We start from the raw sequence: 17,510 nt of genomic DNA on the forward strand, positions 1-17,510 counted from the left end.
AAGTTATTAGAAGTTTTTTTCTCCTAGTTCTAAACGGAATTTCATACGAGTGCGGAGACCGTTACGTCAGTCAGTGATTATTCACTAAAATTAAGACCAAACAATCGTCGTCCTAACTTCTTGAGGAAGGTTGTATTCTTCGTGGAGTAAATTGGACTTCATAAGGGTTTGGGGCACTCCTTATGTCTTGATTAACAAGGGCTAACTTTCAAAAGGTGCCGGCACTTTTATTCAAGTTGGCAACTGTTCGTTTAGATCTTCAAAGGTATTTCCCGGAATCTTGATGAAGGCTTCATTTTTCATGCTGTTAATAGAAATTCCTGTGGGTGCTGGAACCTTTACTAATGTCGCCGACTATTCGCATAGATATCATAGCACCTTGATGAAAGCTGCATTTTTCATAGTAAAATTGAACTTCATTGGTGTGCCGGGGATTCCTTAGGTCTTGATGAGCAACGGCTGGCTTTCAAAAAGTTCCGGCAACCTTTTTCAAGTCGGCGACTGTTCACTTAGATGTTCAAAAGAACGTCACGGAATCTTGATAAAGGTTACATTGCTCGTGATTTATACTAAACTTCATAAGGGTGCCAGGCACATAATGCTGAGGCACCCTTGTAGCTTAGCAAACGATGGTCTGCTTATATGAAAGAGCCGGCATATTTATCCAAACTGAATGTGCCGGTCAGATCAACCCCCGTTCACCCTTGGTAGGTCCTTTAACTACTCCTTTAAGTTCTTTTTAAACAACATAGATGTCATATTTTTTCTTATGCACGTTTTCAGCAAATATTCTCCTTTCAAATGATCTTTTGTTTTGATAAACTTCCTCTTTATCCCCCCAGCTTGGTTTTATCGTCTTTGTGACAAATCTGCGTTTTGTCACTAACTCCTTAAACGGTAAGCGTAGGCAGGTGCGGGATCATCCTTGTAATAAAGGAAACCCGGCATGCAAAAATTTACGGATAATTATCTATCCTGTTCAAGAAAGCGTACAGTTAATTTTTTTCCATGCTGTTTAAGTTTTACAACCCACATCCTGCTTCTTGCGGTTACTCTTTATTTCCTTTCCTGTGTTTTTATCCGGAGATTTCTCCTTCCTGGATTTTTTTTTTTTTTTTTTTTCTGACAATTTTTTTCTTTGAATTTCTATTCTTAGATTCTAGCAGAGATATATGAAATAATCTAAATGCAAGGAAGCGATTGAAAGAAACTAGGGTTTCGGTTGCTAAGATTGGAGTGGATACTCTACATCTCTTTAACTGTTTTCGCTCTGGTTTCCATTCTTCTAAAGTTGAACAATAAAATTTTCACTTATTTCCGGTATCTTTGATGTTACGTATACTTTCTTCTGCAGTTTGTGGTGCTTTGAAAATTACAATCAAATGAATGCAAATTTAAGACCTTGAATTCTAGAGTATCTGAACTTTGATTGAACTAAATTCCTAGACCTTTTATTTTATCCAAATCCGGTGGTCAAAAGCAATCAAGTGCTCGTCAAATTACTTTAGGTGCTGCCGGTTGTATATAATACTTCGGTGTTCTGTAAAAGTTACTTCTAATAAAGTTAGATGAAATAAATAAATAAAAAAATAGATAAATAGATAAGAATACACGATATATTTATATTATTAAAAAATGTAGTAGAACGTGAAATTCTAACTTGTTACAGAAGCAGAACTTTCACTCAGTGGCTACAGATTCCATCTTTAGGTAAATATATATACTCCAGACCCCAGAGACCAAGCGTATAAAACTGTTGAACATTGGTAGTTCGCAGAGATGAATCCCAGCGAACAACCCCCTGGACACATTTTCCTGGTTTTCTCCATGTTTAGGAGATAGTTTCGTTTAGAAGGACTTCGACGAAGTCCCACCCCTTAGGCAGATAGTCTTAGTGTGATTTGCCATAATCTACTAAACCAGCAAGCAAAAGCCATGTATAATGCGAATACGAACTGCTTCCCTTAGAACGTTCTGCCCCGTGGTAACCCTTTTCTTAGACAGATAGCCCAATGTGCCATAATTAATATATTCCTAATATAATCTTTAAAGTCTTTTTTGCATTAAAGTTTATCCAAACTAGTGAAAACTGATTATTTTTGTTTGGGATACTATGCGAACTGTTTAAGTTAGTTTTATCTCTATACTGATCATCAGATTTGTAATATTACGAATACTTATTACAGACAACACGCTGTGATACTTTCTAATAAAGAATTTAAGAACAGAGATTTTTATTTTAAATTTGAGCTAAGATATTTCGGCATATTCTTTTCGACGAAATAAACATTAAATTCCATTTAATATATGATTTTTAATATAGGACGGTAATGCCACTAAAAGATGGTAAATGTATGGTTATGAACTCAGCAAAAGGTTGTAAATGTGTTTCCAATATTAAGTACCCATGTGCTGAGCTAATAAAAATGTTCGTATAAAATAAATTCGCCATACGTAACTTTCAGTACATTCTTTAGTTAGATATTAAATAAATAAGTTGCAATTGGACCGTTTGAGGAAACTGTCAACCAAGAAATGTTAATGAGTTGGCCTGGTCATGTAATGTTCGAAGACATTACATGTTCAAGCCAGCTTATATAATATAATCCAAATTTTAATGTTCGGGATAATTGGAGCTGTACTGTAAATATCTGGATTAGCTGAGATCTGCAGCTTCCTATTTCAGTTACAGGTATCTTTTTTTTTTTTTTTTTTTTTCGTCTCTGAGGTTAAATTAAATTTGCTGTTAATCCGTTGATATGTCTTTGACTTTTTTCTTTGATTTATAAAATAGAGAAACGTAATATAAACATCAAAACGTATAATTATTTTAAGAAGCTATTAAATTAATTTAAATAAATATAGACCTCCACATATACATTAACATTAAAAGATCGGCAAATATGAAGCCTATAAACGTTATTAGAAAAGTAGTTACATTCTACATAAAAAATAAATCTTTAATCCTATCTGTATCACTGTATCTTAACACTACCAAACTTTGTCATAGATGCTCATCGGGTATTGTGGCGAAACAATGAAGATAAAATGTTAGCGAGCAATGAAGCGTTAGCAATGAAGATGAACGATAGATTTCAGAATAAGATAGTTGATGGATACATTTTGGTTTCAACGGGACCCAAAGGAGCCAGTCTATTGTATAACATGGACCACTGGCAGGTACAGTTGTGTATTATGCGGTATTGGAAGCCTTCAGTCTAGCAAGCCTTTTCACAAAAGTCCATGGGGTATTGTGGCAAAACAATGAAGATCGCAAGAATCGTGAACAAGAGAACTACTGGTTGCATTAGGACGGCGCAACCAAAACCATGAATACGATATTCGCAAATCCTCGGATTTCTTGTTTTGGTGATCCATCTTGCTCTTCATATTTAACAACTCCGGACTACTTCGTTTAGGGTTACCCGATGGAGGGAATTTTCGCGCATTGTTTACGGATTCGAAGATTGCCATCACCCAGAACTTAGAAGAGAAGGGCTAGCTCATAGAACATTTCAGGAATTGAGGAGTAATGACGTACTCATGGAGACACTGACCCCGAAGACGCAGTTCACGGCAAAGAAATTAACGTTGTAAGGTTTATCCTAAGTTTTTAACAGTTATCTTTAGTTAATGATGATAGTTATCTTTAGTTAAGCTACTTTCTTACTAATTTCAGCTTACAAATTTCCAGCCAGAGTGTGTGTTTAGAATCGCGGTTAAATGCAAATGAAGGAAGAGCAGTACTTAAGTTCCACTGACTTCGTTAGAGAGACTGAGATTCTGACTAGCGCGCGTTTGTCATTTGGCTACACACTCTCTAAGCTATTACTACATTCCGCCGTATTTCGGGCCCTTGATAGCTTCGCCGTTTAGTTAACATTTAGGAGCCAATTCCTGTAGAATTTTGATAGCTTCGGCTATGTCTTTTTAGTTAAGGATTAGTTAAGTTTAATTTTCTTAGTGCTCTTGAGTTTAAGCCCAAGGGGAGGCTTTTTTGTACGTCCTTAGAAAGAGCCATTTGTTAACCTTTATTTTGAGCAATAAAGGTTAATTAACCCTTCTTGAGTTTACATTTCTGTTTCCTGAGATAAAGGGATTATTCGCTTACCAGTTTTCAAGGTTCCACATACATAGCTGTAATTTTTAAGTTGGAAACTTAAAAATGTTTTTAATTTGAAAAAAGAAAGCCTTAACTGTGCGTGAAAATATAGCTATAATTTGATTTGAGAAGTTAATTTAATTTGATTTGAATAACGAAGAGAAAAAGTGTAGTATTCATCGCCTTTTCTTCATATGCATACTAAGTGGAATAATTCTATTACTCTTTCCAAGATAAAATAATAGCTTTTTAAAGCTAGGAGAGGAAAAAAAATTACATTTACATCGTTTTGAACATATATAGCAATTTTTGTTTTCCTTCTGCTAAAGAAGAGGAACTTATGTTTGATTGCCCTTGAAGATGGTATGAAGATATTTGATAGTTTTGCCTTTGAAGACAGTTTTAGTCAAAATTTAATCTAATTTTAAGGTTTTCTTTTTTAGCCTAATCACAAATTTTACATTAGCATGTTTCTTTTCCGATTCGATGTAATAACAGATACTTTTTAAATAATTGTCTAACTAATACTCAAATCTGTACACATACATTATATATAAATAATAAATACAATATGGCTGTCTTATGTTTGACAAAACTGCTTTGCTCACAGTATTTAAAGAGAATTATATAATTTATCAAAAGAAGGGCGAAGGAGGAAGGGGTTTTTTATGCGAAATTATTCTGACGTTTAATACGATTATATTCAGCTAGCCTTGTTTTTTACAAATTATCAATGCATTCTTGTTTATTTTTTTCAGTTAGGACTTACATCGTCATTTGTAAGTCCTATTTTAAAGTCATTAATATTTGATTTATTATTCCTATCATCATTTTCGGATTCGGCCTCAAAATGAATTTTCTTCAGACTTAATTCACGTAGTTTTTCAAAAAACTCTGCATCATTTTTCTTTTCTCTGTACAGCAAAGTGAACCGACGCAAAATGGCAAAACGAAATTAATAGCCTTTCTGAGGCTGAAAAGAAAGATAAGAGAGAGAAAGAAAGAAAAGGAGAGGGAGGGGGAAAAAATAATTCTGTCTTTTAAAAGAAGGAAAAATTTCCCGGAAAGATCAGTTCGAGCTTATAAAGCGGGTAAATATTTCAAGTTTATGCGAGACGTTTTATGCGAGAAAAATTAACATTATCAAAATAGAGAATATTTGGTACTTAGTGAAGAAAATGGAAGAACTTCATAAATGCTTTTTATTGCACACGAAAAAGGATTTGTTACACTTGACTTTTGAACTTTTCTGAAACTGCGGACGAGTACTAAATATGAAGATAGAGGTATCCCCCCCCCCAAGAAATGAGTCAAAAGTCTGCAGTTAGTAAACTAGTAAATGACTGCTTTTTATTTTTTTAATTATGTTTTAAACTATAATAAACTGCTTTTTTAAAGGGCAAAAATGAATATTATACTTATTTAAAAGAAAAGAAGAGAAATATTCGCTTGTCGCTAGATTGTGCTGTGTGTAAAATTCGATATCTTCGCAACTGCTATTTAGTTTACATATCATATTTATGTAAGAGTAAATAATTCTCATTATAAAAAGGAATCAATTAAAAAATTATTTTCTAGTTTACTTTTTATACGTATACAGGAAAGGAAACCATGCTTAACCTTTGAAGATCGTTCAACTAAACGTCTCAAGGATCTGAAGTTGTTGCTACAGAATTTCAAACTTGTAATCGTTTTTTATAATGCAAACAAAAAAAATGGCTTCGTCTTTTTTAAAAAGCTCTAATAACTGGAATTAAAAAAAAATCGTCTACTGGCTGTCTGTGAAGAGTCCAGAAACTCTGACAGATTGAATCGTTTGCGTCAGCTGCTCAGCGGGGAAGGTCACAAGCCAACAAAGAATTTCGTTGTTTATTGCATGTTTTATTTTGCAATTAATTGTACTATTCTCTTTAAGATCATTTTCTTCGTAGAATTTCTTAGAATTGGCTTATTCTTTTGTACAGCGGACGGCGGATCTCAGATGGAATAATCATAAGAAATAAAAAGGGAAATTGGTGAATTATCGCCAACACTGCAACCGTAACGAAATTTCATGTCTTAATTAAATGGGAGAAGGATACCGACAGCACCTGTTCAGCTGAGAAATACTGAAATTTCCTTTCTACGTGGGAAAAAGATGAGCAATTTTCAGATGTTTCGCCCTTTAGATATGGGTATGCAATAAAAGTTAAAATATGTTAGTGTAACTAAGTCAAAGAAGGGGAAAGGCCTATACGCATCCAGGCATATTTTATTTTATCGCTCGTCACATTCATTGTGTTTTACAGACACAGCGCATTTTTTTTTTTTTAATTTTATTTATTTTATTTTTTATTTATTTATTTATTTATTTATTTTTTTCAAATCGAAATAGGGGTCAGTCTTGTCTCAAACGTCCTCTTTAAAATATCACTTATGCATATTAAATAGCACAGTTATCTTATCTAATCATTATTTCCTATCTTGTTCATTTGCGGTTTTGCAGCTGAGGATGGTGTTTCGGTAAAACCATCGAAACTAGTCCTGTGAAAAAATTTTGTAAATATAACGCTGATTTTTGTTGTTTGACTTCTGAATTAGCACAGTAGCTAGTTCAGAAAATCTACATAATTAAAGCCAAACTGTACAATTAAAGCCAATTTATACCATTAAAGAACTTAAATAATTCAGTTTAATAGGGACCACAGCCATCCAGCATGCCTGTATAACTGAAGCTGGACATAATTAGAGAACTAAAGAATAACAAAGCAAATCTGAGCTGGCATAGCCCCCGTTGCTATTTTGTCCTTCCTGTTGTTAATCTTAGTTGCTGATACGCCTAGTGGCCGTTTATTAAAGTCTATCGCCGATGTAGGTTGCTGAGTTAGCCCGTTAGTTTTAAGTAGTCCAGCACTATTCTTTGCCATTTAAGTTATTGTTAAATTATTCTTTAGTTTCCACCGCAAGTAGTCGGTGATATTGTGAGCACGAAGTACGTTCATTTTGTTAAAGAGTTTTAATCAAATAAAAGGGTAATTTATACCTTTTCCCTGTGTTCTAGTTCTCGTCTGAGCGAGAAGTCGCCAGGCTAAAATTAAGATCGTATCTTTGCATGACAATTAAAAGAGTTCGATCCTACAGGATCAGCTAAATGCGTCCACTCCACATATATTTTATTCTCTTCTTCCCTTTCTTTTAATTTGCCTTTTCATTCTCTTCACCTTTCTGATTTCTTTTAACCAAGATGCTCAACGCGATTTCAAAGCCAGCAATGGCAATACTGTGCGAAAAAAACATTTTTTTATCTCCAGCGTGCGAGACTCTGTATCGGAAATTCTAAAGCTATGCTCATGCGATATTGCTGTTGAATTGAATTTTATGGTATAAGTGCGAAGAACATGATATTTAATAAATAAAGGTAGCACACGAAACGTTAAAAAAACATCCCTTTGGGCATAATATAAAATCTGAAAGCTTTCAGATTTTTTTTAAACTTTTTATTATTATTGTAGTCGTTCTGTAATACCCGCCGAAGTCCCGTATTTAAAACAAGTTAACTCTCTTACTAAAAAACTCCTCTTACTAAAAAAGGTTGCCTACAATAATGTAATTTTTTCAATCGTATTTTATGACAACAAAATTTTCATAGTTAAAAAAATGTAAAGCACTTTTAATTTATCTTATTTATTAATTTTCTTTTCATAATTTATTAGTCCAAATGGGCAGTTTGCCCAAAAGGAATATTTAATAAATAAAGGTAACACGCAAAACGTTAAAAAACGCTCCTTTGAGCGTAACGTAAAATCTGAAAGCTTTCAGAATTTTATTTTCTTTTTATTTATCATTTAGTTATTTAGTTACTATATTTCCTCGTTTGTATTTCTTCTTTTTTTCACTAATTTAATCGTCCTAAAATCCAAATGGGAACATTATTCGAGAATTTAATTTCCAAACAAACAGTAAAACTTTAACAAATGAAAAGTAGTCATGGATAAGATACTAATAACTATAATAATATTATTTCTTTAAAAGAAACCTACATTCCAATAAGAATACGTAGTAATAGTAACATTGCAATATCTGACGGATATTGAGACGATATAAGACGGCAAATGAGCCAGACACGTTGCGCTCCTGCTCGGTTATCTTCTAAAACCCCAGGGGCACTTCACATCAGTGAGTCTTGAATGCAGTTTCCAAGAGCCATATCATAGGAACAAAAGAAGACACACTATTACCAATACCCCCCTAGACTTAACTCTAGAGCGTGCTGAACGATCGAGAGGAACAAAAGGCTCAGATTTCGAAAAAAATCGAACACATCAGCAGTGGATAAGTTTATAATGAAATGGAACGTAAATAACAGAAGCAAGGTGATACCACAAATTTGGAAAGTTCCTTCAATGTGAGAACGCGTGCGGGTAGCTTAACAAAGAATCTGACTGAAGTATGTTTCAAATAATAAATGTGAGGGAAAATAAAATGGATAAATAGTAATAGAAAAATGCAATTACAAACTGAATGCACTGAATAAAATTATAAATAATCAAAGGCCTACAATTTCCCAAAAAACTAGACGTCAGAAGCAAAAACTATGAACGATAAAGGGATTAATTATGCGAACATTTTTTAAATTTTCAGAACCTAACTGAAATACTAGGAGGGGGAGTATGCGAGGAAATATGATATTTCCATAGAAACGGAGGCTATTGTTACATTTACAATGAAAAAAATTAATGCAGAACAAAGGGAAAATAGAATACATGTATATATATCATTAGAATTGTATTATTTCTTTAAATTCTGTTCATATCCTAATACAGTTCATATACGGAAGGCCTGACTAATAGCAGACCGCTATTTATTTTTATTTTTATTTTTATTTTTGTCTTGATTTTAGATGTAATCGGAATAGTTTTTACATATTTTAACACCTTAATGAGTCATTTTGTGCGGACGCGTCGGGAAATTGGAACAGAGAATTGAGACTAATAAATTTCCAAGACACTTTGTCTAATTAAAAAATTTTGTAGCGAAAAAGTTTCAATTGTCTGTTTCGGCGAAACGCGTAATGGAGTTAGCTTGATTCGACGTTCAATCAGATATTTCCCTTGAAAAGCCAGATTGGAAGTCGAATTCAGCTAATTTACCATTTTCCGCTTTCTATTTTTATCTGATTTTGTTTGTTTTATGTTTTAACTTGTTCCTTGGTTTGATTTTCATATGTTTTAATTTTTCAAGTGTCACATCCATAGGTATTTTACTGTATTTTTTGCCATTACTAGTTTCCAACGCTAAGTATTTTACTGTGTTTATTTTCTTTTCTCGTGTAGCATAACTTCTCACCCTTCAATGACATTGTTTTTTAAAATGTGTTGAACGTTTTGGAGCCACAGCTCCTGGTAACTTTTAGGCGAGCTTACTACAATTTCTAATTTATTTTTAATTAGATATAATAACGTTTTAAATAGCTAGTTATTTAAAATAGCTAGTTAAAAAGCAAACTTTTACTAAAGGCGTTTAAAACTAAAAAGTTTTAACTTAATATATATATTCTATTTTATATTAAAATTATCAAATAATATATATATATTATTTGATAATTGTTAATCTTTAAAATGCAGGTTAATAATAAGTCTCTAGATGTTGGAGATCTTCCAATCTATCCGAACTAATTAATCTATTAATTAGAATTTCTATTCGATTTAAGAATTCGGGCTCATTTTCACTTAAACTAGCCGCCTAAAACAGTTATTGCAAAAAAGAAAAAATATGCAATGATTTTAATGAGCCCAGGTAGTGTAATTTCTCGGGCTAAAAACAACAGAGACGAAAAACTGCCTTTAGTATTCTTGAATCGCTTAATTTGCTAATCAATGACGGATAGATTAAATTTGAAAGGAAAATTAAAGATATTACTACGCTTTACCCTACACTATCTTAGTGCCGTAAGGCGGAAAGAGGAATGCTCATATTGTTAGACTTACCCTACACTGACGCTTGAAAGATTAAAAAATACCTCATCTAGGGCAGTAATATGACATTTCTCTTAAATCTTCGAATTCGTTGATTAATTTGAAAATATATATATATATATATATATACGTGAAATTTTTGAAATGATAGACTCTAATTTAAAATTTTTAAATTCCATCATTTAATCAGGAATTTTTTTAAAAAAAATACACTTCGCCCCCGGGTGGGCTCGAACCACCAACCTTTCGGTTAACAGCCGAACGCGCTAGCCGATTGCGCCACGGAGGCTTCATGTCCTTGCTATCAGATAAGAGAAGAATATCAGAGTCTCGAATTTAAAACCTTTTTAGAAGATAATTCAGATTTTATTTAACAGGCGAGTTTTATAAAGGTCAAGATGAGTATCCAACAAATCAGTAAGAAGACATGAATTTCCATTTGAAAGCTATTAATAATAACGTATTGACGGTATAGACAATTTTTTTAAAATTTTATTTTCAAAATATAACAGAAATTTTCTTATGAGTGAAAATTTTGTGTTAATTAAAAACTGTGTGCTTCTTAATCATGGCTCATTTTTGTATATTTGAATGGCAATAAGATATTTCAGAGACTGTTAAACTTTTGATATTTTCGAATGGAACAAAATTATTAAAATAATAAGTGCATGTTATTTGATACATCAAATTCGTATCCAGGAATTTTACCCTTGTATTTAAATACTAAAATATTTCTAAACGTTGCTTTAATATCAGAAGTACTAGTGAAACTTCATGCTCACCTCCAACCTGCCAATTATGGCTTTGTTATTATCCGAAATGCGATTTCATTTTTAAAGGCCTCGAAGAAATGAATTGTTTGAATAAATGCAAATAACCCGTAGGGCTATCTGCGAAAGGAGAGAGATGCCTTTGTAAAGGAAATGATTTTTTTAAAGGAAATTAGCTCGTATTCATGCAGGGGCGTAGATAGAGTTTTCAGCGCCCGAGGTCAACAGAAGAATTTGCGCCCCTTTCTGTGTGCCAAGAATGGAAAACATTTCGTTAAAAAATTTCGTAGCATTAATTAGGCGCCCTTTGGATGCTGCGCCCAGAAAAAGATGTCCCCCCTTGCCCCACCCTAGCTACGCCACTGTATTCACGTTAAAAACACGAGAAAATTATGGAAACATTCTTGCAGCTAGCCCCGTTCGCTATGATTTGAATCCGGTTCGAACTACCAGTGTTCAGCAGTCTCACCATCCAGTGATAAGGTGCGTTTTTAATGCAATAGGCACGGCTGAATTTGATAACATTTGTCCACGGCTATTTTGATAGCATTAACGGAATGATAAGATTAAGCAATGAGAAAATATATCTTTCAAAACAGCAATGGAATTTAACTAATTTTATATAAACATATCTAGAAACATATAAATAAGTACTTTCACAGATATTTAATTAGGAACACATAAACATTTGTTATTAAAGGTATAAAATATTTCTCCCGCCTTCTTAGCATGCCTTCCTAGTATAGTGGTCAGCACGCTTGGCGCGTATTCGAGAGGCCCGTGGTTCGAGTCCCGGCGAAGGCGTTGCTCATTTTCCCATCTCCTGCTCTCAAAAAATAACCTATTGTCTCTACAAATTTGTCATAATATATTTAACGAAAAGTTCCATTTATGAACTGTTCATAACTTTCCTGGAAATTTATACCCCTAATTTTAATACTCGGACGGTATTGCTGATTCACTGAGAGAAAGCTTGCAAATGTAAAATTTTAAATTAGGCAAAAAAAGCAACCTAAGTTTGGTGTAATTAGTTTCCTTTTTTTCCTTCCTCTGTTTTTTTATTTTTTTTTTTTTTTTTTTTTAACCTCAAAAGGGCATTAGACCCAAAGGGGTATTAGTCCCATAACGACATTTTGCGTCGTTTCACTCTCTGAGGTGATTCGCTTTTCAAACTATTGCCAGCAAATATTGTCGCCATGTATTATATTTAAAGAAACTAAATAATGAAGAATCTGCATGAATGTTTCCCGCATTGTGAAAAAACAACGGTACCTAGAGCCATCTAATTTTGAATAAAGTAGTCCTCCAACCAATCATGGGCACTTGGAAACACGAATTTGAAATTTATTTTATTATCTATTTCAAATTCTGTAACACTTTAAAGAATTTTTGATTAACAAACTCAACGATTTCAAAGAGAGCAACCTCAACACTATACGGGGGGGGGGAATTATCTCCAGAGACTATCTATCGGCAAATCGGCAACTCTATAAGTATGCTGTTTGTTGTCTTAAAATATTTTGTGATATTGCTATTGTATTGAAGTTTATGTAGTTTAAGTGCGAAGAGTATGATTGGAAAATTATTCGATGATAATTTCATGACATTAGCCGAATTATTGATTACGACGAGTGATGCTATTTTCCATGTTTTCGTATAAAAACGAGTAGGACTTCAGCACTTCGATAACAATATCCAAATAATCACATTAACCACGATTCCATTAATCGACGTCTACTATACTGTGACATATTATATATATGTATATATATATATATTTAAATTTCTGTTTTTATCATTTTATATCCAAAGGAAGAAATGCGAAAGTGAAGAGGTTTCAAAATTGGTGTTCATTTAGGGTAGATCTTTAGTTTTGTTTAATAATAAATTGGCTGTAGCAATAAATTGGAAATTCAATAATTGCATGATTTTGCCAGCATTAAATATTTACGTGTGTTTAAAAAGAGAAGCGGAATACTTATGTAATTTCGTTCACAAATTTTACTCTTTGTATATTTTTGTAACTTTTTTAATGATAAACTCTTCTTAGAGGTCTTAAAAGACTTTAAAGTGCCAGTTCCCCCAACAGTACTTGCTGGTTCTGCCAACGATTAATCGTCAGCTTGGCAGCGTTTATCGCCAAATGAAAACAAACCGGAAAACGATAACCAAAAATCAAGAAAAGAATTGTGAAATACTGTGAAATCTCCTTTTATGAATTTCATTCGGTCCTGAAGGCCGTTCATCATTTGAAATGTTCGTGAACCGAAAATATTTTCCATATAGGAATTAATGTAAAATGAGTAACAGTAGACGCTGCTTAATATGATTATTCGGTTAATGTGAGCATTCGGATATCATTATCGAATTACGGAAATCCCACCCTTTCGTACACGAAAAAATGGAAAATAAATCCCTTATTTTGATCAGAAATTAATAACTAGTAAGCCACCGATTCTCTAAGGCAGGGTTTCCTAAACTGCTGGTCGTGACCCCCAAGGGGATCACGGGACCTGCAGCAGGAGGTCGCCAAAAATTTTAGTAGTTTTGATATTTCTTTAACTTATTATAATAATTTTACAATTACCAAATATTTTTACACATTGTATCTGAAAATAGATAAAGACAATAGAGACAAAGAAAAAACGAAAACGTTTCGACGCATTCTTTTTATAATATAAACGTTCATTTTCCTTGCTTTGCACATGACGCTGTCATTTCGTCTGTACCTAAAACTGCAGTAGCATATTACAATACAAGTGAAAAAAATTGACAGTTTCACTCACGCGTGTGTCGGATTTGCGCAATACTTATGGGGTCCCACAAAATTTTTGTAAATATTATGGGGTCCTGGGGGGTCGAGAAAAAATCTCAGTGATAAAAAGGGGTCGCGACTGAAAAAAGTTTAAGAAACCCTGCTCTAAGGGAACGCGTGAAATTCGTTATGGTATAAATTACATGGGAATGAGAATGGTATAGTTAGAAAGTAGAGAATAATTATAACTATTCTACCGATAAATAACAATAGATAAAAACAAAAGTAAGTAATAACTAAAATAAGCAGTCAGGCTTAAAGCTCATTCATCGCATAGTATCTTAAAACTAACATCAAAACTATTCGCAGAATGGAAAATACAACATCCTAAAATTTCTAATTAAACAAATAACATCTTAAATGATTTTCAAAATAATTTTAAGTGAAACTTAAGATTCCGTTTTAAGCTGCTTAACAAATTGTTGCCATCCTCAACTTCAAAATAAAGATTCATTAAATTAAACATTTTGATATTTTTCAGTGTTCTCAAATACTGAGTGTTTTTGTGTTTTAACAGTTCGAGTAAACTGAGTAAACATGCCAAAAGAGCAAAAAATGAACCAGTTTTACATCGTTTTTACGACTCCGGAAAGTTACAACTTTTATAAGTGAAGTTATCCGAAGCAAATCTGGATATATTCATCCTCCCAATATCTTCATCAATTAACGTCCCAAAATGTAAATAATATAGCAACACTAAGGCTCTGTAAACATAAGCATTGATCAACTAAGTGCACCCACGCCACATACATTTTTTTTTTTTTTTTTTTCGCTTTTTCTGATATAAGATCGCAATAAGTTAGTAATTTCTTCCAGCTTATTTGGACTTGTTATTTAAAAGACATCCATAAACCCATAGGTAGCTAGAGTACATTATTGCATCTAAGAGGGAAAAAAAATGTTTTACACTCAGCGATATTAATATACACTTTTTAATAGATCCAGGATGGTAAGTTCCTCATTTGCCCCCTTGCGAGCGCCCTTCTGTATTTTGTTTCATAATTTCCTTTAATTAAATAAAACAACAAACAGTGTTTTGTTTTTTATAGTAGAATAAAAACCCTAGTTATCCGGGTTTTCCCATTATCCAGATGCATTGTGATTTTAGTTAATCCCGATACTTAGTATTCTTATTGTTTCCTACTGGTTTGTATTTCAATAAAGTCAGGATTCGAAAAATCACCTTCTGGATTCCTGTTTATTTCTTTTTAAAAATTTTTGCTTAGTTTACATATTATGCGTGCGTATAGGCAAATACTTCCTGTTGTAAAAGAAAATCCATTTATTTGACATTCGTGTTTCAGACTGTAAGGATACTCTTTTATGGCACTTTCGTAAGTGTTCAGCTGCAAACTAAAGCATTAGAATTATGTGTTTAGCCCCCTTTCTTTTAAAATTATTTTTAGGTTTTCCACTGTCATAAATTTATTAGTTAACTCGTTTTACTCATTGTCATTCTCAGTTTTACTCACTGTCTCGTTTTACTCATTGTCAGTAGACGTTTCATTCGTTTAACTCATAGTGTTAAAACTTATTTTTTTTCCCGTGAGAATCTTTCCGTTCTAAGCAGATATCCTTGCTCTGTTTAGCATTGAAGAAGCCCACGGTCTGCCTACAACAAGAATCTTTTGAGGAAAAATGGGCATCCTTAACTGTAACGAAGTTTTTTAAATTGCATGTTTACATTCTTGTTATCTGCTTCAACTATTAACTGAAGTGCGTCCTACACATCAATGTTTTAGTGCTTTCTCGTAACAACGCAATTTCAGAAGAGAATTAAGCTCTTGCTATACTTCAAAATGAAGCGCCCCCTCGTAGCAAAACTAAATTATGCATATGCAAGGCCGATTCCAAGCATAGGTGACTTAGGCAGCCAGTTTTGCACAAGCGACGACTAAATAAAAATATATTTTGCTTAATATATTAACTGATGACCAATTTAGTGATGGCTGATTGAATGATTAATATGTTTAATTAAATAAACCAGGGATTCCTAACCATTTTTCTTGCATCGAGCCCTTTAAAAGAATGATTTGCTTCATTAACCCCTTACGGTTTTCTCTACAATTCACAACATATAAATAATCATAAACAATTGTAAACAAATAACTTAACGATTAGATTAAAAATGTGAACATAAGTTTTGAAAAAAATTGGTTTATGTTATGTATGTTTTATTATTAGTCCAAAGGGGTTTTGTACCTGAGGGACTATTTTTTTGCGTCGGTTAATTATAAACGTCCGTTTCACTTTTCAAACTGTTGCGACGAAATGTTAGAGTTCCGCATTATATTTGAAGAAATTAAATAATGAAAAATCTGCATAAATGTATGTATATTTCTCTCATTGTAATAAAACAAGGGTACACAGAGTCATCGAACGAATATGGTGCCCACCAGCGGCCGAGCGGTAAAGTCGCTGAACACTGGTGGTTCGGTCTGAGGCTCGAATCCCGCGAACGGGCTGGCTGCATGGGTGTTTTCGTGGTTTTCCCCATGTGTAACGTGTATACGAGCCAGTTTCCCTTTGAAAATCCTCCACGAAGGCATCCCTTCCCTTAGGCAGATAGCCCTCGAGGCTTTGCCGTAATTAAATAACCTAACCTACGAGTATGGGCATGTGAAAGCCAAATTTGAAATTTGGAATCGATTTCATTTATAAATATATATAATATATAAATGTCTATGTCTACAGCGAAAATTCTTTATAAAATATTTAAAATGCACCGAACTTTAAAAACTTTTTTACGTATATATATGACTTATACGAGTATTATTCTCTATTTGGGGGAATAAAAAGAAATTTCGACTTCTTTAAGAAAATTTGGAAATTTGAACGTCCATTTTCTTCATAAACTCTAGACGAGTCCATTTTCGAATCCCCCCCGTTAATAATCGAATTGTCCCCTTGTGGGGCGTGGGCCCCACGTTGGGAAACACTGTTCTAGATAGTTACAAGGCCTGAGGGTGTTGGTAAAGCCTAGGAAAGCCGGTACTCATTAAATATAGTTGAGAAATCACTATATGCAATATTTTCAATCCTATATGCATTCAATGATGCGTATAAAATTGTTTTGCGGCATTATGCAATTTTAGTTCGATAATCTGGCACAGCTGAAACTCCGAACATAACTTTGGTTACAGTTACAAATAAACTTTTCCATAATTTTCTCCGTGAAATGTTCGCTAATCAGCACTCTGTTTTTGAATTTCACGTGCTACCTACTCTGATACTCTGCTAAATTCATACGTCTGCTCGAACGTAAAAAGATACTGCCATATTTTGCCTTTTCTTGTAAATTCTACGAGAAGGTAAGACGGGTTAATTTTTATTGATTACCTAAAACATGAACAAGGAATTATTCCCGTCTTTAAATTCCCAGTTAACATCTTACGAAGAGCGAAAAGTGAAATATTTGGAATTTAGAAAAAATGCTTACCGTTAATCATTTCACACTAATTTTGAATAACTTTTCGTTCTGGTCAAAGCTTAACAAATTCTGTCGTCTTCTTTTGTTTTTTCCTTTTCTGAAATGTTTTTCACATTGAAATGTTCTCTATTCCTGTTTATTATTTGTCATTAGGTCTATTCAATATACCTGAAGTTTCTGAACCAGCTTTTGGTAACGCTAAGCAAAATTTTATTTTAATTATTTTTCTTTTCCAATATTTGGACAAGTTAGTTAAGCTATGGTTGGATTTCGTAAATAAACGAATATAAAAATGATACAATGTTTATTCCAAATTAACTTGGTGCGAATTACTTTGGTAACTAAGCAAGAGTACAATTACGCTATAAATCAGCTAAATGTGTAGAGACATTAGGTATTTTTGGAAACAGGCAAGATGAAAAATTAGCAACGCCTTCGC

At 33.2% G+C, this 17,510-nt stretch overlaps 1 non-coding gene across 1 annotated transcript; it reads right to left on the bottom strand.

Annotated features, from left to right (window-relative positions):
• Window positions 1-10,271: 10,271 nt before the first annotated feature.
• Window positions 10,272-10,345, bottom strand: TRNAN-GUU (transfer RNA asparagine (anticodon GUU)). Its single transcript has one exon. It is a non-coding gene; the product is annotated as a tRNA-Asn (tRNA).
• Between the last annotated feature and the right edge of the window lie 7,165 nt (window positions 10,346-17,510).

The sequence above is a fragment of the Stegodyphus dumicola genome, chromosome 8 (genome assembly GCF_044657685.1).
Source record: "Stegodyphus dumicola isolate Sdum_Otavi_A_Nest chromosome 8, ASM4465768v1".
Classification (NCBI taxonomy): Eukaryota; Metazoa; Arthropoda; class Arachnida; order Araneae; family Eresidae; genus Stegodyphus; species Stegodyphus dumicola.